At 42.4% G+C, this 26,545-nt stretch overlaps 1 long non-coding RNA gene across 1 annotated transcript; it reads right to left on the bottom strand.

The window, feature by feature from the left end:
* Nucleotides 1-16,275: 16,275 nt before the first annotated feature.
* Nucleotides 16,276-24,993, bottom strand: LOC139154345 (uncharacterized). The gene is made up of 2 exons (XR_011556898.1): nt 24,936-24,993; nt 16,276-16,492 (listed from the first exon to the last, which is right to left on the bottom strand). It is a non-coding gene; the product is annotated as an uncharacterized lncRNA (long non-coding RNA).
* Between the last annotated feature and the right edge of the window lie 1,552 nt (nt 24,994-26,545).

The raw sequence follows: 26,545 nt of genomic DNA on the forward strand, positions 1-26,545 counted from the left end.
GTCCCGGAACCAATTAAGTTTTTAATACGAGGTATCACTGTAATAAACAAACAAGCTAAGTAAGTAAGTTACTGGCAGCAGTGCAGTTCTTGGCAGACACCACCCTGCAGAGAGCAAGACTAGCTGCAAAGGCCCTGGGATGTTCTCTAGTCACCCAGAGGATGCAATAGCTCAAGAGCTGGCACATGGACACTCGCCATAAATGTTGCCTGGCATCCATCCCTTACAACGGGATGTCATTGTTTGGGGAAGCCCTTGACCCATTTCTCGCTGAATCCCGGGATAAACAAAGTGTTACCCTCATTTAACCGAAAGGGATCCTTTTGATCTCTTTATCCAGGCAGCCCTTGTGTGCCCCAGACCAAGCACCCCCTTACCCCAGATCTTCTGGATAGTATGGGAGTAGATTTTGGTGGCCCCAGGATAAATAATATCCTGGGGCGACAATACTGATGGCCATTTTGAGGTAGGGTGGTGTCCTTTACAACTCAGCAAGTGAGGAACCCCCCAACCCTCCCATTGGAGGTACACTGGCACTATTCCCCAGTACACGGGAGGAAGCGACCATAGATGCCTGGGTTAGAGACACCATACATCTTGGGCTCTCCTTACCCTTATGGCCTATCTCTTGGGTTCCTCTCTACCCTCCCCCCATGAGGTTTTTTCCTAGCCTGCTCCAGGTCACCTGATAAGAGGTCCCTCATGGTGGCGGCCATCCAGCAGGTTCCAACAAACCAACAAGGGCAAGTTTTTTACTCTATTTTATTTGTCATTCCGAAATCCGGGGGGGGGGGGTGTTATTGATTTAAAACACCATACTGCCCATATTGCCTATAGGAGGTTCAAGATGCATACCCGAGTCCAGACCATCCGAAGGGTGGCATCCAAAGGGGTGATTTCCTTGCCTCCATTGACTTCATAGAGGCATAGCTGCAAATACCAATTTGGCCTTGTCATTGAAATTTTTTTCACTTTTGCTATGCAGGTACGCACTATGAATACGGAGTCCTACCCTTTAGCCTCTCCCTTGCCCCTAGGGTGTTTACAAAGGTGCTAGTTGTGGTGGCCACCCATCTCCAAAGTCTGCCCATCCAACTGCCATGTTACCTGGATGACATTCTCGTCCAGTCCCAATCCAGGTTCCAGGTAACAATTGAGACACTGCAATGTCATGGATTCTCTCAATTTTGAAAAAAACCCACCTTGTCCCCTTGGAGTGCAGGGTGTACCTTTCCCAGGAGCAGCAGGATAATATTGCACAGCTTAATAGGACTCCCTTAGACCTGCTATCCTTGCTCCTGGGAAAGATGATTCTGGCCATCCTTATAACACCTTGGGCACACCTGCACTCCAGGGACCTACAATGGTATCTATTACACTTCCAGAGAACAGACAAGCCACATCGTCAACCAAAGTGCACCTACCAGGAGGTCTGGCGATTGCTCAGGTGTTGGCTCTCCCACGCCATTGAGAAGGGTGTATCCTTCCAAGAACCCAGCAGAATAGTCATCACAATCAACAGCAACCTGCACAGGTGGAGTGCTCACTGCCACTCAGCCATTGCACAAGACAGATGGTCAGCAGAAGAGGCCAACTTCAATATCAACAGGCTGGAACTGCCTGCGATGGGCCTTGTGCTCAAACAGTTGCTCCTAACTCACAACGGAGAAACAAAGGTCCATATTAATTGATAGACGGGCACTATCTCAAATGCACAGCCACACTGCATAGGACAGAGGTCCTATTTCTATCTTTCCAACCTAATTCCATGGGCCAGAAGGTCTCCCCTTCCACAATTGACAGGTGGCTATCCAGTACCATCACTCAGGCTTACCACCTCCAATCTTGTAGACTCATGGTAAACTCTACATGCAGCACAGCCATGACGGCAGCGTGGTCCACACAGGTGTCAATCAAGGAGATCCGCAGGGCCGCCAAGTGGGCATCTCCAATGCACTTCAAATGGCATTACAAGAAAGACGCTTTCGCCTCAACTGAGGCGGAGTTTTGACGTCATTTACTGCAGAAGGTGGTTTACTCGGGTTACAATCCAACCAGATTTAATCCTCCCCATTGACAAACGGCTTTGGTATGTCCCATATTTGGATGTTGGCTCCATCCACTATGAAGAAGGGGCATTGGTCCTTGCCTGACATGCCTCTTCTCGTAGGGTGGAGCCAACATCCAATCACACCCTAATCATTCTGGCTGGATGTAGCGAAACATGTTGTACTGTTCACTGATGTTCTGTTTATGTTAATTTGACTGACATTGGGGAAAACGACGTCAAGTCTGTTCTCAGTCTTCACCAAAGGGGGGATGGAGGCACAGGCAAAGATTAAAATATGACAGGCTCAGTCCTCATTGGCTGGCAGGACAGTGTCATACTATACTTAGATGTCCACTTTATGAGAAGAGGAATATCAGGTAAAGACCAACGTCTCTTGGGGATCGGACAAGGAAAACAGATGCTCGCATCTATCGCTCCTTTGCTACCCTTTCCCTCCCCACTTGCTTGATCATCCTGTCCCCCTTTTTCCTCCCTGCCTACTCTTCCAAGGCCAAAGGGACCTGGGACTGCCTTGTCTTCTTTCTCAGATCATTTCTCCTGGTCCATAGGGACTGTACCAACCCCCAGCATTGGACCTGGCTGCATCTCCTCTTCCTCGGACCTGGGCTTCGATGGGCCATGACAATACCTAAGAATTATTACCTAAAAATAAAGTTCACTTTCTGATTGCTGCAGATGTATACTCTCCAACTCAGTGATCTCTCAAGGCTTGTCTATTACTCATTGGGGGGGGGGGGGAGAATAGACAGGTGAATACTGGATATGTAATGCTAGTTGCTTTTTAGCTATTAGTAAAAAAGGAAAACTTGTCTTTTAATTATGTTAGAGCCACTGCCTTATTTTCAGTGTTCCGAGTAAAGCATCCTCCAAAATAAAAACTCCAAGGCAGGTAGATCCCTCAAATAACATCTTAATTGGATGCATCATATTTGCAAAGCCAGTGAAAATAAATTCTAAACGTTTCCACCGTTTTCACCTAATTAAAAGAGCAAATATCTCCCAGATGTCATCCATCGCATTATCTAATAAAAAGTAGCTGGCAGGCTGCTGGGTCACTCCTCTCCACCTTCCACTACCATCTGTTGAGACGACCTTGGTTCCCACAAGAAAAACTTTCTGTTTTGATTGTTAGCTTATTTATCTCCTTCCCCTCTTCCTTCCCGCTATCAGGGTTCATGGCAACTGTGAGACAACAAAAAGATGGCTTCATCTGAATTCACTTGAGATTTTCAGCGCCCTTCAAAGATTAGTGCAACTCACTGAGAAATATTAAAATAAAACACAAAGGTAAAAGATCTGTTAATCCTCTAGACCAGTGGTTCCCAACATGGGGCCCATCCTCCATGGGTGAGGGGAATTTGAATTTTAATGGGAGCAATTGGAACCTTGTTTAAACCAAGTTAATTGCATTTTAGGCTTCCTCCACATTAATAAGAGTTCACTTTTTGAATAGTAAGAATTATACGTCACAGGCAGGCATCAGGATTTTAGAGATGCTTAGATGGAGCATGGCCCCAAAAAAAGGTTGGGAACCACTGATCTAGACTGATTTATTGTTACATATCACAACCTGTATCCCAGTGATGGCGAAACTTTGTTTCCTCGGGTGGCGAAAGAGCGTTGGCGCATGCACAAGTGCCCACACCCATAATTCAATGCCTGGGGAGGGCAAAAACAGCTTATCGCATCCCGCGAAGGCCCTTTGGAGGTTGGAAATGGCTTATTTTCCAATTTCTGGTGGGCCCAGTAGGCTCATGTTCCGCCCTCCCTAGGCTCCAAAGACTTCCCAGGAGCCAGGGGAGGGTAAAAACACCCTCCACCATCCCCCGGAGGCTCTCTGGAAGCCAAAAACGCCCTCCCAGAGCCTCTGTGTGAGCCAAAAACCAGCTGGCCGGCACACACATGCACGTTGGAGCTGAGCTAGGGCAACGGCTCGCGTGCCAGCAGATATGGCTCTGCGTGCCACCTGTGGCACCCATGCCATAGGTTCATCATCACTGCTGTATCCCTTGCCCTGAGATCATTTCTTCGTCATGAAGCAAAAGCCCAGCCTCATCATTGCCACCTTCATAGCAAGCACCTTATTAGTCTTACAGCTTGCCAGGTTTGGAAAGGCTATGATAGATTTTTTGCCATACCGTAAATGTGAAGCATTGACATTTTCTCAAGACATTGAACCAGGTTTGCTTTTCTGTGGCCTAAAAAACAATGTCCATGATGGTATGCAAGGAATTATTTTAATTTGTGGCATTAAACTCATACTCTTAGATTTTTTTTTAATTTTTGCAAGAAAAAAAGAGTGCCTTTATGGTTGGAACTAAATGGTGTAAGAAAAATCAAAGTGAGAAGAAAAAACAACCAGTGATACTTGGGTAATAGTAATCAAAAGATGAAACTCCAGGATTGTCTTCCAATTACAGTGATACCTTGTCTTACAAACTTAATTGGTTCCAGGATGAGGTTCTTAAGGTGAAAAGTTTGTAAGACGAAACAGTGTTTCCCATAGGAATCAATGGAAAAGCGATTAATGCGTGCAATTCACCTCTTTTGCCAGCCGAAGCGCCCATTGTTGCGCTGCTGGGATTCCTCTGAGGTTCCCCTCCATAGGAAACCCCACCTCCGAACATCTGTGTTTTTGCAATGCTGCATGGGAATCCCAGCATCGGAAAAACGAGTGCTTCACTGGCAACAGAAGTCCGGGGGGTGGGGTTTCCCAGCAAAGGGAGCATCAGTGAATTCACAACATCGCAAAAACACCAAAGTCCTCGAACCCCCATCTCCGGACCTGTATGTTTTTGCAATGCTGCGATTTCACTGAGGCTCCCCTTGCTGGGAAACCCCACCTCTGGACTTCCGTTGCCAGCGAAGCACCTGTTTTTGCACTGCTGGGATTCTCCTGCAGCATCACAAAAACACAGAAGTCCAGGGGTGGAGTTTCCCAGGGAGGGAAGCCTCTTGAGAATCCCAGCAGTGCAAAAAAAGGGTGATTGGCTGGCAACGGGAGTCCGGAGGCGGGGCATCCCAGCAGCAGCGGTGGGTTTGTAAGGTGAAAATAGTTTGTAAGAAGAGGCAAAAAAATCTTAAACCCCGGGTTTGTATCTTGAAAAGTTTGTATGACGAGGCGTTTGTAAGACGAGGTATCACTGTACTTGTAATTGATATAAATTGACCCCAAAATATGTTCAAATGTATTTTATTTGCACAGTCTGTATAGCATCCAGAGTTCACTTTATTATGATGCAAATTTTAGTGCAGTTAATGTGAAAGTAAGTTCATTTTTTATGTAAGAAAAATTAGCTGAAGTCCTGCTGAAGAAAAACTATATTTCTACAGTCAGTTTTTATAACCAAGTAGATAGCCTTGAAGAACAGATTAATAAAGTTTCCAGAGTTTTCAAGCCGTGTTTCATACAGAACATGTCATCAATTAGATATCAGGAATTACGTTAAGACTCCTATCAAGCAGCAAAGACAGATATGGATGACGCTTGAGTTTTTGTGTTTTGAGGGGGAACTTGCAGAGTGCTCAGATTGCAGAGTGGGAGAACAATTTGTTAGTTTAAACATTTGTTGTGATGGCTTAGAAGAAAGATTAAGCACTACGCTACCCTCAAGTTACCTACCAGAGAAAGATCCAACAAGGACAACTGATTTTTTAAGAAACATCCTCACACTCCAAGGATCTTGCACACAAACTTTCCAATTTAACATAAAGAAATTTAGTTTGATTAGCTGCAATTCCCTATGTTGATAATTTGTTAGCAAAGATTTTGTACACATCCGTTTCTGGAAATGGGATGAATGACATAGACATAGAATCCCTACATCATTTTATACAAATGGCTGTCCAATTTCCTCTTGAAAGTCTCAAATGTTGGCACTCTCACAATCTCTGCAGACAAACTGTCCCACTGGTTGATCACTCTCACTGTCAGAAAATTTCTTCTTCTTTCCAGATTGAATCTCTCCTTGGTTAGTTTCCATCCATTGTTACTTGCCTTGATTTCTGGTGCCTTGGAAAACAGTCTGACCCTCTCTTCTGTGTGGCACCCCTCAGGTATTGCAACACTGCTATCATGTCTCTCCTGGTCCTTCTCTTCATCAGACTGGCCATGCCCAGTTCCTGCAACCGCTTTTTATATGTTGTAGTCTCCTGTCCTCTAATCATCCTGGCTGCTTTCTTCTGCACTTTCTCTAGAGTTTCAATGACTTTTTTGTAGTGTGGTGACCAAAACTGGATGCAGTATTCTAGGTGTGGTCTAACTAAGGGTTTATAAAGTGGTATTAGTACCTCCATATTCCTATATTGTATCCCTCTATTAATGCAATTTGGGATTGCATTGGCTTTTTTGGCTGCTGCTGCATGTTGCTAGCACGTTTAGCTGGTTTTCTAATAAGACTCCAAAATGCCACTTGAAATCATTGTTATTGAGTGTGGTTTTGCCCAGTTTACATGTATATTTTTGGTTTTCTTACCTAAGCATAGGACTTTAGTTTTCTCAGCATTGAATTTCATTTTATTAGATAGGGCACAGTGTTCAAGTCTGTCAAGATCCATCTGGATTTTGAGCCTGTCCTCTGGGATGCTAGCTATTCCTGCCAGTTTGGTATCATCTGCAAATTTGGTTACCATAGTTCCCATTCTATTCCTTCATCTAGATCATTTATGAAGAAGTTAAGGAGTATTGGGCCTAAGATGGAACCTTGCGGTACCCCATTGCTTACTTCGCTTCATGTAGATTTAGACCCATTGAGGACTACTCATTGAGTACAGTTAATCAGCCAATTGTTTAATCCATCTGGTTGTGTAGCTGTCTATCCCACTTTTTTCTAGCTTATAAAAAAGTAGGTTATGGTTTATTTTGTTGAATGCCTTCCTGAAATCTAAGTCTATAATATCCAGAGTATTTTGCTGGTCAACTAGTCACAGTGAAGAATGATATGAGATTGGTTTGGCATGATTTGTTCTTAACAAACCTGTGTTGGCTGCTGGTTATTACTTTGTTTGTTTTCTAGGTGATGGCAGATCTGTTTTTAAATGATCTTTTCCAGTATTTTCCTGGGTATTGCTGTTAGGCTGTTTGGTCTGTAGTTACCTAGGCCTGTTTTCCCCTCCCCCTTTTGAAGATGGGAACCAAATCAGCTCTTTTCCAGTCTTAAAGTAGTTTCACTGTGTTCCAGGAAGATGTGCTACAGTGGTTCTGCAATGACATCTGCTAGCTCCTTTAGGACTCTGGGGTGTAATTCGCCTGGTCCTAGTGATTTGTATTTGTCCAGTTCAAAGAGGTGATATCTTACTGTTATTTTGCTTTTATTTATTTGTTTGTTTGTTTGTTTTGTCCAATACACAATAATACACAATGAGGGTTATAGAGGATATAATCAGGTAGAATGTACTAAAGGGGGAATAGAGGAGAAAATAAAGGAGTGAAATATAACTAATATTTATATAGTTATATAAAATTATAACTATGAGAGAATAGCAGAAAAAGATATAGGTATAGAAGAGAAGATATAGGAGAGGCAATAAAACGGGATGGTAGGCACTCTGGTGCACTTATGTATGCTCCTTATGTTATTATGTTATGCTTATATTGTTTCCAATCTGTTTTTTGCTGTGATGTTATTGGTTAGTTGGGTTGCAGTTTCTTTTTGTGTGAAGACCGATGCAAAGAATGAATTAAGCAGCTCTGCTTTGTCTGTGTTGCCTGTAACTTCTTTGCTGTCTTCTCTCTTTACTGTTTCCTTGATTTTTTTTTCTTGTTGTTTATGTGTTGGAAGAAACTATTTTTTGTTGCACGTCTTTGTTCATTCTGGGCCTTTGCTGTCCTGTTCTTTTTTTTTTTTTACAAGTTCTATCTATTTGTTGATACTCTGCCATGGTTATGTGCCCCTCTTTCCATTTTTTGTATTTGTCCTTTTTTCATTTAATTTGTCAGTGAGGTCTTTGTGCAACTGTGCTAGTTTCCTTTTGGATTTCTTGATTTTCTTTCTCATCAGTATACAGTGATCCCTCGATTTTCGCGATCTCGATCTTCGCGAAACGCTATATCGCGATTTTTCCCACCCGATGACGTCACTCCCTTCCTTTCTCATCTTTCTTTCTCTCTCTCTTTCTCTATCTTGCTTCTTCCTCTCTCACACTCTCTTCCTCCCTCTCTCATCTCTTTCTTTCCTTCTCTCTCTTTCTCTATCTCTCCCCCTCTTGCTGGCGGGTGGACGGGCGAGCGGGGGCATCAGCGAGGAGCCGGGGTTTCCCCTTTGCGTGGGCGGCGGGGAAACCCCGATCTTCGTCTGCTCGCTGCTGCTGCAGCAGCAGTGAGCAGACGAAGATCGGGGTTTCCCCACCGCCCACGCAAAGGGGAAACCCCGATTCAGCTCCTCGCTGCTGACGCCGAGCAGATCAGCTGCTGGGCGGCCGCAGCAGCAGCGAGCAGACGAAGATCAGGGTTTCCCCGCCACCCACGCAAAGGGGAAAGCCCGATTCGGCTCCTCGCTGCTGCCGCCAAGCAGATCAGCTGCTGGGCGGCCGCAGCAGCAGCGAGCAGACGAAAATCGGGGTTCCCCCGCCGCCCACGCAAAGGGGAAAGCCCGATTCGGCTCCTCGCTGCTGCCGCCGAGCAGATCAGCTGCTGAGCGGCCGCAGCAGCAGCGAGCAGACGAAGATCCGGGTTTCCCCGCCGCCCACGCAAAGGGGAAAGCCCGATTCGGCTCCTCGCTGCTGCCGCCGAGCAGCAGCAGCGAGCAGACAAAGATCCGGGTCTGGAAAAAGGGCGCGCATGCGCAGATGGTGTTTTTACTTCCGCAACCCTACATCGCGAAAAATCGATTATTGCGAGGGGTCTTGGAACGGAACCCTCGCGATAATCGAGGGATCACTGTAGTGCTGTTTTTTATGGTGTTTTTCAGAGTCTCCCAAGCTTCTTGAATTGTTTTTCCCTTTAGGAATCTTGCCCAATTTTTTTTCTGAGTTTATTAAAATCAGTTTTTAAAATCTAAGACTTTGATATTGATGCGTTTCAATTGTTTGTCTTTGTGTTATGATGAATCCTAGTGTAACATGGTCACTCTCCCTCAAGGTTCATGCATTTTAACTCCTTCTATCATTTCTTCTCTGTTTGTACTTATTACGTCCAGTATGACTCTACTTCTAGCTCCCACCTTTATCTTTTGGACAACAAAGTTGTCAGCTAGGTTGGTTAGGAACCTGTTTGATTTCTCACTTGGTGCAGAATTATTTTTCAAATTGATGTCCAGGTAGTTGAAGTCTCCCATTATTACTGCAGTGTGTTTCCTATATATGTTCATTAATTGGTTGGCAAAAAGGTTTTCCATTTTTTCTGCTTGATTGAGTGGCCTATAGTATTGTCATGTCTTTCTTTTTTCCTTTTATGTTGACCCATATGCATTTTAGAGGTTTTTCTTCTTTGGTTACATGTAGCCAGTGGTGGGCTCCTGAGGGAACGGTCAGGAACGCAGTTCCAGTAGCAAAATTTGGAGCTCCACCCCAGAGCACCCAATTTGCACTGAAAGATGTTGAAACAAAATGCATAAGCCATGCCTACAGTGTGGCAGTAAAAGTTTTGGTAGCCCATCACTGCATGTAGCTCTGTAGCAACATAGTGGTCCTTTATATGCAATGCAACTCCACCTCCTTTTTTCATATGATCTAGTTTCTTTCTGAAGAGTTTGTATCCTTTTATCAGTGTGTTCCAGTTGTGTGTTTTATCCCACCAGGTTTTCGTTATTCAAATTACATCATGTCTGCCTTTGTGGGTTTTATTATTTTGGCTAGTTTCTCTGCTACATCTTTGATTTTGGCTCCAAGGAGGCGGCATACCTTTCTGGATTGATTGGTCTACAGACAGCAGGTTCAGTTCCCTTGAGGATAGAATCTCCTATCACCAGCATTTGCCCCTTTTTTTGCCTGGGAATGTTTGGGGAGTTCTTTTAGTTATCACAGTGGCATTTGATGGCGTTGCTTTGCTGACGATTTTTGCTGGTGCTTCTTTTTTGTGTGTCTGCCTGTTGTTGTTTTTTCCCTAATGGGAGTCCATTGGTTGCTTAGAGCCAGCATCTGGATGGGGTGGTTTGGAAAGTGGTTTTGTACTTAGTTTTTTTTTTTTTTCTGTGAGTGACAAGTTTCATCTGTTTTCTTCTTTCAATGGGTTAACTCTAGTAAAAGTTGCTTGGTCATTTTTTAGTTCAATTTGTGCATGTTCTTTTTGTGAAGTTTGGGTTTTCTCATTTTGTTGCTTGAGTTGCAGGGTGTATAGATTTTTCTCTCTACATCTTATACTTTTTCTTCTAATAATTTGATTAATTTGCATATGTAGTTTTGGTATTCTGTGGGCATAAACATGTATGCAGAACATGTTCTGCAGATCACAGATTTTGCACAGGTTCGCCTAGTGCACCAATTGCAACCATACTTGGATCAGCAGGCTCTTCTCATAGTTACTCATGCCCCCATCGCCTCACAATTAGATTATTGCAATGCACTCTGCATGGGGCTACCCCTGAAGACCGTTCAGAGACTACAGCTGGTCCAGAATGCAGCTGTGGACTGCATTCCACTCCTCCGTGGACTGCATTGGCTCCTGATCAGTCTCCAGGCACAATTCAAGGTTTAGGTTATTACTTTTAAAGCCTTACATGGCTTAGGGCCAGACTGTCTTCGAGACTGCCTTCTACCACGTAGCTACCAGCAACCAATAAGGGCCCACAGAGTTGGTCTTCTTCATGTCTTCTCTATGGCTTCTGCAGCTCTTTGGAACCAGCTACCTGCTGAGATCCAGACTACCCAAACCCTACTGGCCTTCTGGAAAGCTGTAAAGACTTGACTGGGGCCATTGATCTGATGGTGTACCATTGGGATCCAGCCATAAGTGGCATGCATGGTTTTTAACTGTTGGTCTTAAATTGCTTTTTTAAAAATTGGTTGTAAGAGGTTTTAATTACACTGTATGTTTTACTTTTTTGGTTGTGAGTCACCCAGAATCCTTAGGGAGTTGGGCAGCATACAAAGTGAATCAATATTTCACCAGAAGAGCCCTTCACTCCTCCACTCGAAACAGAATACCCTACGAAAATAGACTAACTATCCTGGGTCTAGAAAGCTTAGAACTGCGGCGTCTAAAACACGATTTAAGTACTGTATTGCCCACAAGATCATATGCTGCAACATCCTGCCTGTCGGCGACTACTTCAGTTTCAACCGCAACAACACAAGAGCACTCAACAGATTCAAACTTAATATTAATCGCTCCAAACTTGACTGTAAAAAATATGACTTTAACAATCAAGTTGTCGAAGCGTGGAACTCATTACCGGACTCAATAGTGTCAACTCCCAACCCCCAACATTTCTCCCTTAGACTCTCCACGATTGACCTCTCCAGGTTCCTAAGAGGCCAGTAAGGGGCGTATATAAGTGCATTGATGTGCCTATCGTCCCCTGTCCAATTGTCTTCCCTTATCTTAAATATCATACATATTCTCTCCTTATCTATCTATCTATCTATCTATCTATCTATCTATCTATCTATCTATCTATCTATCTATCTATCTATCTATCTATCTATCTATATAATATATATATTCTCTCCTTATCTCTTATATCATATATATCCTCTCCCTCCCATCCACTTCTCTTCTTTTTTACTTTCTATCTTCATATATATTACTTAATGTCTATTCTCTTCCATATGTATTGTATATTGGATAAATAATAAATAATAAATAATAAATAATAAATAATAAATAATAAATAATAAATAATAAATAATAAATAATAAATAATAAATAATAAATAATAAATAATAAATAATAAATAATAAATAATAAATAATAAATAATAAATAATAAATAATAAATAATAAATAATAAATAATAAATAATAAATAATAAATCAACAATAATAGAATGCTGTGTACACGAGCCATCACTGAAAAGATTAGACCGTTTTTTGACATCTCGGCCAGTTGGCTAGAGTTTTGTGCAGAAATTCCAAAGAAACTGTTGTTAGAAAGTTGTGGCTAACTCCAATATCTTTGAGATAAAACTCGGTATTGTGTTCCATTTGATGTGCATACTAGAACGGACGATTTCCAGCTGCTGCTCATCTCAACCTCTTTACTGTTTTGCACACTGGTGCAGTAGCGTTGGGAAATGTGTCTCCATTGCTAATCTAAGCTTTGATTTTGTTGTGCTGAGGATAGGGAGGATTCTGGTGCACAGGTAGTCCTCAACTTTTGACCACAATTGAGCCTAAAATTTCTGTTACTAAGTGAGACGATTAAGTGGGTTTTGTCCCATTTTATGCCCTTTCTTGCATGTGGAATAGAGAAAAACAACAACACTACATAAAATATTATTAGCAACAGATGAGAAATCAATTAAAAACTGTATCAATATTTGTTAAATTATACGATGGAGGAGGAACAAGTCAAAGACACTATGATTAAATGGGTCCAGAATTTTGGTTACAATATTAATTTAAATGACTAACAACAATTGTGGGCTAGAAACAAAATATTGACATTGGCTACAGCGTATAAAGAGAATTGGTACGACCTTTCTTGCCACAGCTAAGTGAATCACTAATATTGTAAAATTAGTCACATGGTATTGTAGTAAGTTAGCACCTACCCCCCTCTTAGAAGAATGAAATATTCCAGGAAATATTAAGAAGGCAGAATATTATATTTCCCTGGATGAGAAAATGGAGAAAAAAGTTTGTATTTTTTTTCCTGTATTCTTTTTTAAAGTTTATATATTAATAACCATTATTTTTTAAAAAAAGAGAGAAAATGGAGAAACATGTTTCTGGGCAGAAAATAGACTCACACCTAGTAACCTTCATCTTTGTCATCTGCCATCAAGGAATGGGCCCAGCTCTGTTATTCCCCCCACTTTTGTCAACGGGAAGTCTATTTTACATAACAAGCATCTACAGGAAGAACCATAATAGGAATCCCAAAGCCATCACACCCGACAAGATTACATCAGCCAAGCCTGTTGGGATACAGACAAAAGCCCACAAAGTTAGCTAAACCCCCCACCCCATGGGAGTCTGACAGCCAATGGGATACATTTCTTACACAGGAACAGGAGAATCTTAAGGTGGGACGCAACAGAGGGTATAAAACTCGGGCACTCTCAGCATCTCAGGCCTTCTCTTCTTCTTCAACATCTTTGAGGCATGTGATGATTCCCCCTTTCCCCAGGACCTCAAACCATGTGATCTTGAGGTTTCCACCATTAAAACCACTGCTTTCCAAGTAGTCACCATGCTTCCAGTGTCTTTCCTCCCACTTGGAACCAAACCCAGAGGGATATTTCTTACAATGGTTGTTAAGTGAATCTGGCTTCCCCATTGACTTCGCTTGTGAGAAGGTCACCAAATAAAAATGATTACAAAACCCTGGGACACTGCTACTGTTATCTCTCTCTCTCTCTCTCTCTCTCTCTCTCTCTCCTCTCTCTCTCTCTCTCTCTCTCTCTCTCCCTACCTATCTATCTATTTATTAGAGTTGAAAGGGACCCTGCAGGTCATCGAGTCCAACCCCCTGCTCAAGCAGGAAACCCTACACCTCCCTAGCCAGATGGCAGTCCAATCTCCTGTTGGATATGTCGAGAGTTGGGGCGTTCACAATCTCTGCTGGCAGGCTGTTCCACTGGTTGATCGCTCTGACCATCAGGAAATTCTTCCTTATTTCCAAGTCGAATCTTTCCTTGATCAGCTTCCATCTGTTGTTCCTCGTCTGGCCCACCGGTGCCCTGGAAAATAGAGTGACCTCCTCCTGTCTGAGGCAGCTCCTCAAGTACCTGTATACTGCCATCATATCCCCCCTGGCCCTTCTTTTCACTAGACTATCCATGCCCAGTTCCTGCAACCTCTCTTCGTATGTTTTGGTTTCCAGTCCCCTTATCATACAAACATAAGTATGAACCAGTTGCCAAGCATCCAAATTTTGATTGTTGTGATCGTAGGGATGCTGCAGGTGTCACCAAGTGTGAAAAAATGATCACGAGTCACTTTTTTCAGCGCCGTTGCAACTTTGAATGGTCACTAAATGAGTTTTTGTAAGTCAAAGACTACCAGTACTAATCTGTCAGTAGTGAGCACACTTACTGAATGTTTGCGCAGTACCCGTTAGAGTTTATATTCACACTCATTTTCATCTTCCTCGTTAGGGTTAGAAAAAGGAGTCCGGCTGATATTTCAATGCATTTTGGAGGCTGCCCAAGAATCTTGAGGCTTAATTAAGTGAGAGGTCCTTGGTGTTCTCTGAGCTTGCTTGTTTTCTTGCAGACTATCCAAACTAGTTAACATCATTAGAAACATCATCATCAGAAACATCTGCAAGAAAACAAACAAGCTCAGCCCCAAGGACTCTGTATTTCAACCCTGAGCCACAAAATATTCTCTCTTTTTTTTGCTGTTTAATTAAATCCTTATCCAGTATCCCATTTTCAATCTGATGCCCAGAAACTTGGCCTTGAGATGGTGTGACCTCCGAGCAGCTGCTTTCAACAATCAGTTGGAAGAAAAAAATGTTAGTAAAAGTTCATATTTTCTGTATTTCCTGAAAGAATCAGGAAACAATTACTATTTATTGAATTGGAGTTATGAGAAATAACTTGCTGGCAAATCATAATATTTTATGAAATAACTCATCAAGGAAAAACATAAAAATGTCATCCCTTGAGTAGTGGGTTCCTACTGGAATGGTAAAGGACATTGTACAAGTAGTAAAATTTCAGCTGCATGTGCAGAAGCAAAAAGATTGCTGAAATCTCATGCGCGTCTCCTTGTGAGATTTTGCTGTATGCGTATGCTCAAAAACAAAATCTCACTGGGAGACACGCACACACAGGAGAAGCGAAGCTATGCTTACAGCGCACCAGTAGTGGTGGGAATGGGAATCCACTTGGTTCTGAGAAGTACAAGTTCAGCCACCTCTCTTGGCTGCCATTGATTACAAGAATAGTAAAAAGAAAAAAAAGAAAAGATACTGCCTCTCCTTAATTCTTATATTAGGGCAGAAACACCCAAAGGATCCACCCAGATGGGTTCTAGTTGAGATATGTCACCATTACTGTTAAGTATTGACTAAGAGACTGTTCTGTCGGGCTCTCTGGTAGAATCCTCCCAAAAATTCACAGGTACAAATTTCAGACACACACGTTTGAAAATTCAAAACAATGTTCTTTATAATGAAAATTCACTTAAACTAAGCCCTCTTTTGGTATAGCAAAGAGCACTCGTCTCCAAACAAACTGGTAATTTATACAAGTCCCTTATCAGTCCTGTGATACTTAGCTTGCAGCTGTGAAGCAATTCAAAGTCCTTCTTTCACAAAGTGAAACACACTTTGCTCTGGTTTAGTTTCAAAGCAGGGAAGAATCAGCACACAAAAAGTCAGTCAGTAAAGCAGTCATGAAACACAATGATCAGATAATCCTCCACAATGGCCAAACCCACAGGCTGCTATTTATACCAGCCTCACTAATTGCCACAGCCCCACCCAACCACAGGTGGCCTCATTTTCTTTGATAATAATCTCTCAGTTGTTGTTGCCTATGCATCGCTCTCCGCATGCGTGGCTGTATCATTTACTCTTGTTCTAATCCAAGGAGGAGCTAGATAATTGATCTCCTTCTGAGCTGTCTGCCACACCCTCCTCATCCCTGTCACTCATGTCTTCTTGGTCAGAGGAGCCTTCATCAGCAGATTCCACCGGGGGCAAACCAGGCCTGCAGCATGTGGATGTCTCCCCCACATCCACAGTCCTTGGGGCAGGAGCTGGGCCAGAGCTAACCACAACAGAGACCAGTAACCAAAAGTCTAATTTATTTGAGACTTGGCGGTAACGTTCCAAACTGTCAACTGTCAAAATTACTAATCGTGAGGTAAGAAAAAGGGCACGCGCGCAGACTGCCTCTATTTATACTTTTTCTATCGGCTGAGGCGTGGCTTTGACAGTCGTTTATTTTCCCGCTTTTTGTATCGCAGCCAATCAGCAGCCGTTATTCAAATACTGAACTTTGTCCAACCTTGCTATTTACATATTACTACTATATACACAACAATTACCTCTTGGCTTTCCCTGTTTGTTCACCAGTTCTGTGAGAGAGGATGGGATTTTCCCAGCACAAAAGGGACATCATAGAAAACAAAAATGCAACATTAAAAGAAGAGTTTAATTAACAATGCATTTACTCATTCATCTTTTGCATGCTGGACCTGGGTGTGCTCTACAACCCTTACTCGGCCTTCTTAGCTGGACGCTTCGCCTTCTTCAGGCTGGGTGGCTTTGCCGAGGTGAATCAGGTGCACAAAGGGAACATGCTCCACACGCAGGCCAAGAGCAAGACCCATGAGGGAGCCAAGGCGAAGATGGTACAGTGTTCTCCAACTGTAAGTAAAAACAGACAGTGGAATGGAATAAGTGCATCTAGTGGTCTGCATTATGTGCCTCTCCCTGCTGCGTGGACAGTCACCTAGTGGTAGCAATGGGCTCCAGAGCTACAGCATGCACCGGAAACCATTGTCGCCTCCCCATGCACAAAGGGGAGTGAGCATGTGGTGTCTGATCATTTCTGGCTGCAGCTGCTCACCCCCTGCCTCGTCTTTCCTCTAACCACAACCATAATCCTAACCCTAACCCATGGAATGAGCCTCCTGCCCACTTCCCCTGCCCACAGTCCCACTTACCGGAAATGCCTGGATTCCCTTCCAAACTCCACCCAGTCCCCAGAGGCTCCACCTACATAAGTGACATCAAGCTGGCCACGCCCCCAGGCCACGCCCAGTCAGCCGCAATCATCCTGGCCACACTCCTCTGCCCAACCGCTGGAGGACAACCACAATGATGATCTGGCCCTCAATGAAATCAGGTTTGATACCCATGCTTTGGCCCAACCAGATAAAGTTACTTTTGAAAAACAATTTGGGTTTTTTTGTTGTAAAAAAATGGTTTTTATTGATCTTATATATATCAAAAAAGAAAAACAATTTGTTTTGCTATTAAATGTACATGGGTTAATTTTGAAAAAAATAATAATGCTAGATTGGATCTAGCTAAATTGGATATAGATTATAGAAGAGTATATATTAACTTGAATCTATTTTATTTATTTATTTATTTGTCCAATACACAATACATATAGAAGAGAATAGACATGAAGTAATATATATAAAGATAATATGTAAAAATAATGCTGTTCTTCAGACCCTGGGGTCCTGCTGATGCAAGGGAAGGTGAGTCCATCATACCGACCCAAGTTTTCCTCTGCAAAGAGAGATGAAGAATTCTTTCTCATGATGACTGCTATAGTTCTTTCCCAACAGTTCCACAAGAGGACTAATGGTGTACCATTAGATGCCCTCGTTGGCCAACCTGCTTCCCACACTTGGTACAACGCTCCTGCTTTTTACCTGCATGCGCAGGAAGCAATATCTCACAAGGAGATGCGCATGAGATTTTGGTGGGTTTTTTTGCTTCTGTGCATGTGCAGAAGCAAAACAATCACCAAAACCTCATGCATGCATGTGTCCCCTTGCAAAATTTTACTCCCTGTGCATGTGCAGAAGCGAAATCTTTCTTGGATGCTTGGCCTGTGTAAAGATGGCTATGCTTGGATTTTTGATTGCCAGAGATTTCTGTCATGGAGAACCTTGTTTCAATTCCCATCCTTGTCACCAGAAGTGCAATTCTAATCAAGAATAGACCATGTGAAATATAGCACTGTTGCTCCCCAAATGAATCACACAGAATGTAGTTGAGGCGGATTCCTATTTTTACATTCTTCCTGAGAAGAACAAAAGCTTTACTGTTTTCATTTCCTAAGCACACTGCCTCAAATAAAGGAGGGAAAAATCTTTTTTGTGTGAAGCTGGCATATTTTGCCCACCCTAAGCTATACAGAAGGAAAAAAGGTAACAAAGCCACAGGTGCCCATGCCTTTCTAACGCTGGGGGAAAAAAGCAATACCGCACAAAGACAAACCCTCTTTAAAAATAAAGGTTTAATTTATTTCAATCACAGAGCCTCGCCTCACGCAGGACTTATCCATCTATCCATTCCTCTTCCAATACTGGGCTGTTGTGCCCTTTCTTGTAATCAATGTTATCTCTACATCACATCTACATCACAACCTGACCAATGAAAGGAAGTCTACTCACACGTTCGCAGCCTATTCAAAAAGAAAAGCTTGAGAATGCCCCTGTCTCTATCGTAAGGCATCTCAATAATAATAATTATTATTATTAATTATTATTTATTGGATTTGTATGCCGCCCCTCTCCGCAGACTCGGGGCGGCCAACAACAATGATAAAAACAGCATGTAACAATCCAATTAATAAAACAACTAAAAACCCTTATTATAAAACCAAACATACACACAAACATACCATGCATAACTTGTAATGGCCTAGGGGGAAGGAATGTCTTAACTCCCCCATGCCTGGCGGCATAAGTGAGTCTTGAGTAGTTTACGAAAGACAGGGAGGGTGGGGGCAGTTGTAATCTCCGGGGGGAGTTGGTTCCAGAGGGCCAGGGCCGCCACAGAGAAGGCTCTTCCCCTGGGGCCTGCCAAACGACATTGTTTAGTCGACGGGACCCGGAGAAGGCCAACTCTGTGGGATCTTATCGGTCGCTGGGATTCGTGCGGTAGCAGGCGGTTCCGGAGGTAATCTGGTCCAATGCCATGTAGGGCTTTAAAGGTCTCAATTCTCTCTTTTTCTCTCTTTAATGCTGTCCCACCTTCTATTTTGTAGGTTAGGATGCACAAAGCATATGATCTAATTTTGTACATTATGTAATATATGTACTATATAAATGTATTTCAAAAGTTATTTCTTCTTCCTCTGTGCCCTTAAGAAATTTATGTCCAAAATCCCAAAAGCTTCAATAACATTATTTTCATTGGCATTTGGAATTCGCACCTCCTGTTTTTGTTCTCAAAGCAGCCATCCAGCTATTTTATTTGCATCACACACCAACTTTTGATATCAGGAGCGTGGAGTTTGATCCTTGTCCAATTATAACTCTTCAGCAATTTTGTTTTATTTACACACAAAATCAGAGATTCAGCTTCCACTAGCCTATTCCAAAACCCACAACATGATAGGGATTTGGGGGTAGAGAGATGCAAACACCCCATAAGTTGAAGCTACCACATAACAAAGCAAAGGAACATGGTGGAATGAAAATAAGGACGTTTATTGTTGTTGTTGTTGTTGTTGTTGTTGTTATGTCAGTACTGTACAACACAGCAAACGAGATCACTATGCTGGATTTCGTATTTCATCACCAGTCGGGCGCTTCCCAAGCACCTAGGACTGCGTGATGTAGCGGCGAATTATGTTTGCCGATCCCAGTAAAGCGGCTTTTTGCAATTGATAGATGGAGATTTTGTCAATTCCAATGGTTTTCAAATGTCCGCTGAGATCCTTTGGCACTGCGCCCAGCGTGCCAAGTACCACTGGGACCACTTTCACGGGTTTATGCCAGAGTCATTGCAGCTCGATTTTTAGATCTTCATATTTCACTAATTTCTCTAGCTGCTTCTCCTCAATTCTGCTGTCTCCTGGGATTGCGATGTCGATGATCCATACTTTCTTTTTCTCCACAATCAGGATGTCTGGTGTGTTATGCTTCAGAATTCGGTCAGTCTGAAGTCGGAAGTCCCACAGTAGTTTTGCTTGCTCATTTTCGACCACTTTTTCAGGCTTATGATCCCACCAGTTCTTTGCCACTGGTAAATGGTAGTTCCGGCACAAGTTCCAGGGGATCATCTGTTGTTGTTGTTGTTGTTGTTGTTGTTGTTGTTGTTGTTGTTGTTATTATTATTATTATTATTTAGATTTGTATGCCGCCCTTCTCCGAAGACGATCTTCCCAGATCTTACCTTACAGGCTCTTTCATTGTTTCTCTCTGTGAAGAATGTTTTCCAAGCCCCAAGTCTTTACAGACTTCGCAACTCTGTGAGCTCTGACTCTTTCTTTCCAGGTGCTAATGAAGTTCTCAGCTCTAACTGGCTTGCAAGCTCTTTCAATGTTACTCTATCAGTATAAAGTTTTTTTTAAGCTATAAACAGGGGATAAAATAATGTGCTGAAGCTGACCAGACTAAGGACGCTAGCCAGAAAAATATCCTAAAAAACTAAGGTGTGTCTTATATTCCGGTGCATCTTATACTCCGGTGCATCTTATACTCCGAAAAATACGGTAATTCAATAGATGCAGCTACCATATTTTTCAGAGTATAAGACACACCTTAGTTTTTGAGGAGGAAAATAGTGTGTGTGTGGGGGGGGGGATCTGCCTACACGGTATTCATTTGGCTACTATTCTTACTCTGGTCAACTTCAGCACATTATTTTATTCCCTGGTTTAAAAAAACTTATTTGGAGAGAGTAGCAATAAAAGAGCCTGCAAGCTGGAAAGAAAGCTGTGGGGGGAAAAGCTACATTCAGAGTATAAGACACATCTAAATTTTCAGCCTCTTTTAGGGAGGAAAAAGAGATGTCTTATACTCCAAAAAATATATTCAGTAACCGAGTTGTCGAAGCGTGGAACTCATTACCGGGCTCCATAGTGTCATCCCCAAACCCTCAACACTTTACCCTTGGATTATCCATGGTTGACCTATCCAGATTCCTAAGAGGTCAGTAAGGAGTATAAGTGCACTAGAGTGCCTTCCGTCCCCTGTCCTATTGCTCTCCTATACCTTTCTTCTATTCCTATATCTCTTCTTCTATTCTTTCATTGATATGTTCTATTCCTATAACTTCTCTTCTATTCTTTCTTAGATATATTTTACTATGAGTATATCCTCTATAACCTTCATCATGTATTTTACTATGTGTATACCCACTAAAACCCTCATTGTGTATTGGACAAAAGCAATAAATAAAATAAAATAAATAAGCTGTGTGCACAGCACATTGGTAGCAGTAGTAGGAGCAATGCGTCCTTGAGTCCTGTCTGTTGCTAAATTGAAACTCACTCAGGTAGACCTCCAGGACACTCCAGAAGATAGATGCAAAATACAGAGGGATCTTGACAGACTTGAACAATGGGCACTGTCTAACAAAATAGGATATTGAGACTCTAGAAAAAGTACAGAGAAAAGCAACAAAGACTGGAGGCTAAAACCTGAAGAATGGTTGCTGGAACTGGGCTTGGCTAGTTTGATGAAGAGAAGGACCAGGGGAGACATGATAGCAGTGTTCCAATATCTCAGGGGTTGTCACAAAGAAGGAGTCAAACTATTCTCTAAAGCAGTGTTTCCCAACCTTTTTTGAGCCGCGGCACATTATTCATATTTTCAAAATCCTGGGGAACATTGAAAGGGGGGGTGGGGGGTGGGGGGTGGGCTAAAGAAAAGTTTGGACAAAAAAACCCTCTCTCTTCCTCCCTTTCGCTCTATTTCTCCCTCTTTCTCTCTTTTCCTTCCTTCCCTTCTTTCTCTCTCTCCATCCCTCTTTCTTTCTTCCTCTCTTTTTTGCTCTTTCTCTCTCCCTCCTTCCCTTCCTCTGTCTTTCTCTCTCTCTTGCTATCTCTTTCTTGCTTTTTTCTCTCTTTCTTGCTCTCTCTCTCTTTCACTGTCTCTTGCTATATGTCTCTTTCTTTGCCTCTCTTGCTATCTCTCTGTCTCTCTTGCTATGTCTCTCTTTCTTTCTTTCTCTCTCTCTGCCTCTCTTGCTATGTCTCTCTTTCTCTCTTGCTATGTCTCTCTTTCTTTCTCTTTCTCTCTCTGCCTCTCTTGCTATGTCTCTCTTTCTCTCTTGCTATGTCTCTCTTTCTTTCTCTTTCTCTTTCTCTCTCTGCCTCTCTTGCTATGTCTCTTTCTTTCTCTTTCTCTCTCTGCCTCTCTTGCTATGTCTCTCTTTCTCTCTTGCTATGTCTCTCTTTCTTTCTCTCTCTCTCTGCCTCTCTTGCTATGTCTCTCTTTCTTTCTCTCTCTCTCTGCCTCTCTTGCTATGTCTCTCTTTCTCTGCCTCTCTTGCTGCCTCTCTTTCTCTCTCTGTCTCTTTCTCTGCCTCTCTTGCTGCCTCTCTCTCTGCCTCTCTTATATGTCTCTCTTTCTCTCTCTCTCTGTCAGCTGACTGCAAGCGGGAGCCCTGACGGCAGCTGGATGTGCTGTTGGACGCCGTATATGCCAAGCCCACAGCGCCAGCAGTACGGCGTCCAGCAGCACGTCCAATCGCCACCGTCAGGGCTCCCACTTGCAGTCAGCTGAGAGAGAGAGAGAGAGAGAGCTCCCGCCGCCTGGAGCTCCCTCTCGCCGCCGCCATCTCCCCGCGACTGCCTGCGGCCGCTGCAGCCGCCCCCTCCCGCTCCCCCCGCCAGTGCCCTCCCGCCGGGCCCCAAAGGACACTTGCCGCCGACGCCAGGGCCCGGCGGGAGGGCACTGGCGGGGGGACCGGGGGGGGTGCGGCTGCAGCTGGGAAAGGCGCAGGGAGGGAAGCTGCCTGCCCGCCTGCCTCGGGGAGCCGCGCTTGCAGCCGCAAACCAAAAGGGCAACCCCCGGGCGCTCCCCAGCCCCGGCCCGCCTCTGCGCCCCCGCCCGGCCCGCGCTCTCTCCTGTCCTCTCCTGCCCGATGTCGTGGTTTCCGGCGCTCTCCTGCTGGGCCCCAAAGAAGGGAGGCGGGAAAAAGGCGCAAAGAACGAAGCTCTCCTTCTTCTTCCTGCCTTCCTTCTTTGGGGCTCAGCAGGAGAGCGCCGGAAACCGCGGCATCGGGCAGGAGCCGGGGGACAGCTGCGAGCGGGCGCTCCAGGTCGGCATCGGCAGCGCCCCGCCCAGCTGGAGCTTCCGTAGCTCTGCGGCACACCTGGCAGTGTCTCGCGGCACACTACTGTGCCGCGGCACACCGGTTGGGAAACGCTGCTCTAAAGCACCTGAGGGTAGAACAAGAAGCAATGGCTGGAAATTAAACAAGGAGAGAAGCAACATAGAACTAAGGAGAAATTTCCTGACAGTCAGAACGGTTGATCAGTGGAACAGCTTGCCTCCAGAAGTTGTGAATGCCCCAACACTGGAAGTTTTTAAGCAGATGTTGAATAACCATCTGTCTGAAGTAGTGTAGGGTTTCCTGCCTAAGCAAGGGATTGATCTAGAAGACCTCCAAGGCTCCTTCCAACTCTGTTGTTGTTGTTGTTGTTGTTATTATTATTATTATTATTATTATTATTATTATTATTATTATTATTATATGCCTTCACTAATAACTAATTAAAGCTAATGCTTTAATTAGTTATCAAACAAAAATAAAGAATACTTTTCTTTTTCAGGACTTGCATTATTGATATAAAAATGTATCAGAAGTGAATGAGTTAAAATACTTATAATTAATCAGCTACAATTTGTTTTTCATCCAGAGATTATAAGGCAATAAGATGTTCTCTAAAAATGAAGTCTGATAAAAGCCACTTATGAAATATAAACAATTTTATTGTATAGTTCAGGGAGTCAAGCAAATCTATTCCAGCTGTCACAAATACCAAGTGTTTAACTTGAAATTTACAAAGTACGTTCAAATTTGCTTTCGTTTAGGTTTTCAGATGACAAAATCAGAATTTGAAGTATTGTGGTATTTGAAGGAATGCTTTCAACACTCTTTAACAAAATCCAAACTATTTCTCATAATATCTCTGGAATCCAGCTAAGCATGTTTGAAAAATGTGGTAAAAGGTTCATCTTGTTTTCATTCTGACCTGCATTCACAAGTAGGTTATAAATCCAGGGCTCACTTTGGAAAAAAACAGAGATCATGCACTTCTTTTGTTCTCCTTGCTTAGCTAGCCTATCAAACTTCCCTATCCCTTATTTTATATTATTTTTCAATGGGTATAGAAACATAGAAACATAGAAACATAGAAGTCTGACGGCAGAAAAAGACCTCCTGGTCCATCTAGTCTGCCCTTATACTATTTTCTGTATTTTATCTTGGGATGGATATATGTTTATCCCAGGCATGTTTAAATTCAGTGACTGTGGATTTATCTACAACGTCTGCTGGAAGTTTGTTCCAAGGATCTACTACTCTTTCAGTAAAATAATATTTTCTCATGTTGCTTTTGATCTTTCCCCCAACTAACTTCAGATTGTGTCCCCTTGTTCTTGTGTTCACTTTCCTTTTAAAAACACTTCCCTCCTGGACCTTGTTTAACCCTTTAATATATTTAAATGTTTCGATCATGTCCCCCCTTTTCCTTCTGTCCTCCAGACTATACAGATTGAGTTCATTAAGTCTTTCCTGATACGTTTTATGCTAAAGACCTTCCACCATTCTTGTAGCCCGTCTTTGGACCCGTTCAATTTTGTCAATATCTTTTTGTAGGTGAGGTCTCCAGAACTGAACACAGTATTCCAAATGTGGTCTCACCAGCATTCTATATAGCGGGATCATAATCTCCCTCTTCCTGCTTGTTATACCTCTAGCTATGCAGCCAAGCATCCTACTTGCTTTCCCTACCGCCTGACTGCACTGTTCACCCATTTTGAGACTGTCAGAAATCACTATCCCTAAATCCTTTTCTTTTGAAGTATTTGCTCACACAGAACTGCCAATACAATACTCAGATTGAGGATTCCTTTTCCCCAAGTGCATTATTTTACATTTGGAAACATTAAACTGCAGTTTCCATTGCTTTGACCATTTATCTAGTATGTTTGAGGGGACGCTAGGGGATTGGGAAATGTTTTTTTAAAAAGTATGCATGCTTTACAATGAGCCAGATGGAATCAGCGTCACCTCTTTTCAATAGATTAAGGTCTGTCTCTCAGCTGAATATGTTCCCCTATGACACTATGTTCTTCTGTTATCTTCCAGATCCCTTTAAACTCACCCGCAGAGTTGCTCGTTCCCACTTCCCTTTTGGAACACCTGATTCCCATCACCACAGAAGGTGGAGCAGGAAGGAATTTAGCTCTCCTCCCAGCTGATTGGTTCAATCTTGCCCTCTATCATATTAACCCCTGGAAAACGTAAGTGATACAAATGGTCTGCAGAAAGGAAAAACCACATCTGGATTGCCAGAATTTCCATGGTTAAACAAGTTAGTTGTTAATTGAATCATGCCTTCAATCATGTCTAATTTTAAGCAAATCATGCCTAATTGTTGCTGCAGTTGTTAAGTGAATCTAGCTTTGCCCATTGACTTCGCTTGTCAGAGGTTATTGGGAAGTTTGCAAATGGAAATCGCATCACTCTAGGATACTGCAATAATCATAAATACATTCTGGTTGCCAAGCACTCACTTTAAAAAAAATAATCTTTATTAAGTTTCTACATATAAAAACAATTTAAACAAACAGAACATACAAAGAAAAAAAAGGAAAGAAAATGGATAGACAAATTGACTTGTAAACTTAAACAACATATAAAGCGTTCCGTTTCAGTGCTGTTTGATATATGCACATAGTTATTTGCTTATCATCAAATAATATTTTCTTACACTACATACATATATTTATTTGTTATATAAAAGACATACCGGCAGTTTGTTGACTATCACTATCGAGCAACCTAATATTGAGTATTTGTATCTAGTGTGTGGAATTGTGTATTTGTTTTCTTTAGTTCTGTATATTATATTGTATTCATTTTGGATATTTCTGAGGAAGATATGAATTCATTTTTAGGAGTTTTATGTTCCATCGATTTATGGTGCAGTATTTCTATATTTTCCTTTTATTTGGGTACAAAAGGAAGGAGTGTCTAATTTTGCTTTTCCTTTAAGTTTTTTATGTATTTTTTCTGTTTGAGACATTTGTACCAATTTTCCCATATTTTGTAAAATAAAGATTTATCTTTTTCCTGTAATTCCAAAGTCATTTTGGTCATTTCTACACACTCAAGGACTTTAATTATGAAACTTAAAGTTGTGGGGACTGTTTCTGTTTTCCAATTTTTTGCATATAGCAATCTTGCTGCTGTTATAATATGAAGAATTAAGTATTTGTCTTCGTTTTTAAATTTCTGCCTTGCAATACCAAGAAGGAAAAGTTCAGGTTTTAAAAGGAATGTCTGTGCCACAATTTGCTCTAGGTAGTTTTTTATTTTGCTCCAAAAATTTTTAGCAATTGGGCAAGTCCACCAAGGTGGTAGTAAGTCCCTATTTCCCCTTTGCATTTCCAACATAGTGGTGAAACGTTTGGATACATTTTGTTGAGTCGTGCTGGAGGGAGGTGCCAACAGTTAAACATCTTATATAGGTTTTCCTTATATGATGTTGCTAGCGTTAATTTGAAGTTTATTTTCCAATTTTTTCCCCATTCTGCTAAATTTATGGAGTATCCAAAATTTTGAGACCAAGCACCCACATTTTTAAATAGATAGATAGATGGATGGATGGATAAATGGATGGATGGATGGATGGATGGATGGACGGACGGACGGACGGACAGACAGACAGATAGATAGATTACATGACTGGGGATGCTGTGATGGTTGTAA

Source organism: Erythrolamprus reginae, chromosome Z (genome assembly GCF_031021105.1).
Source record: "Erythrolamprus reginae isolate rEryReg1 chromosome Z, rEryReg1.hap1, whole genome shotgun sequence".
NCBI classification, from domain to species: domain Eukaryota; kingdom Metazoa; phylum Chordata; class Lepidosauria; order Squamata; family Dipsadidae; genus Erythrolamprus; species Erythrolamprus reginae.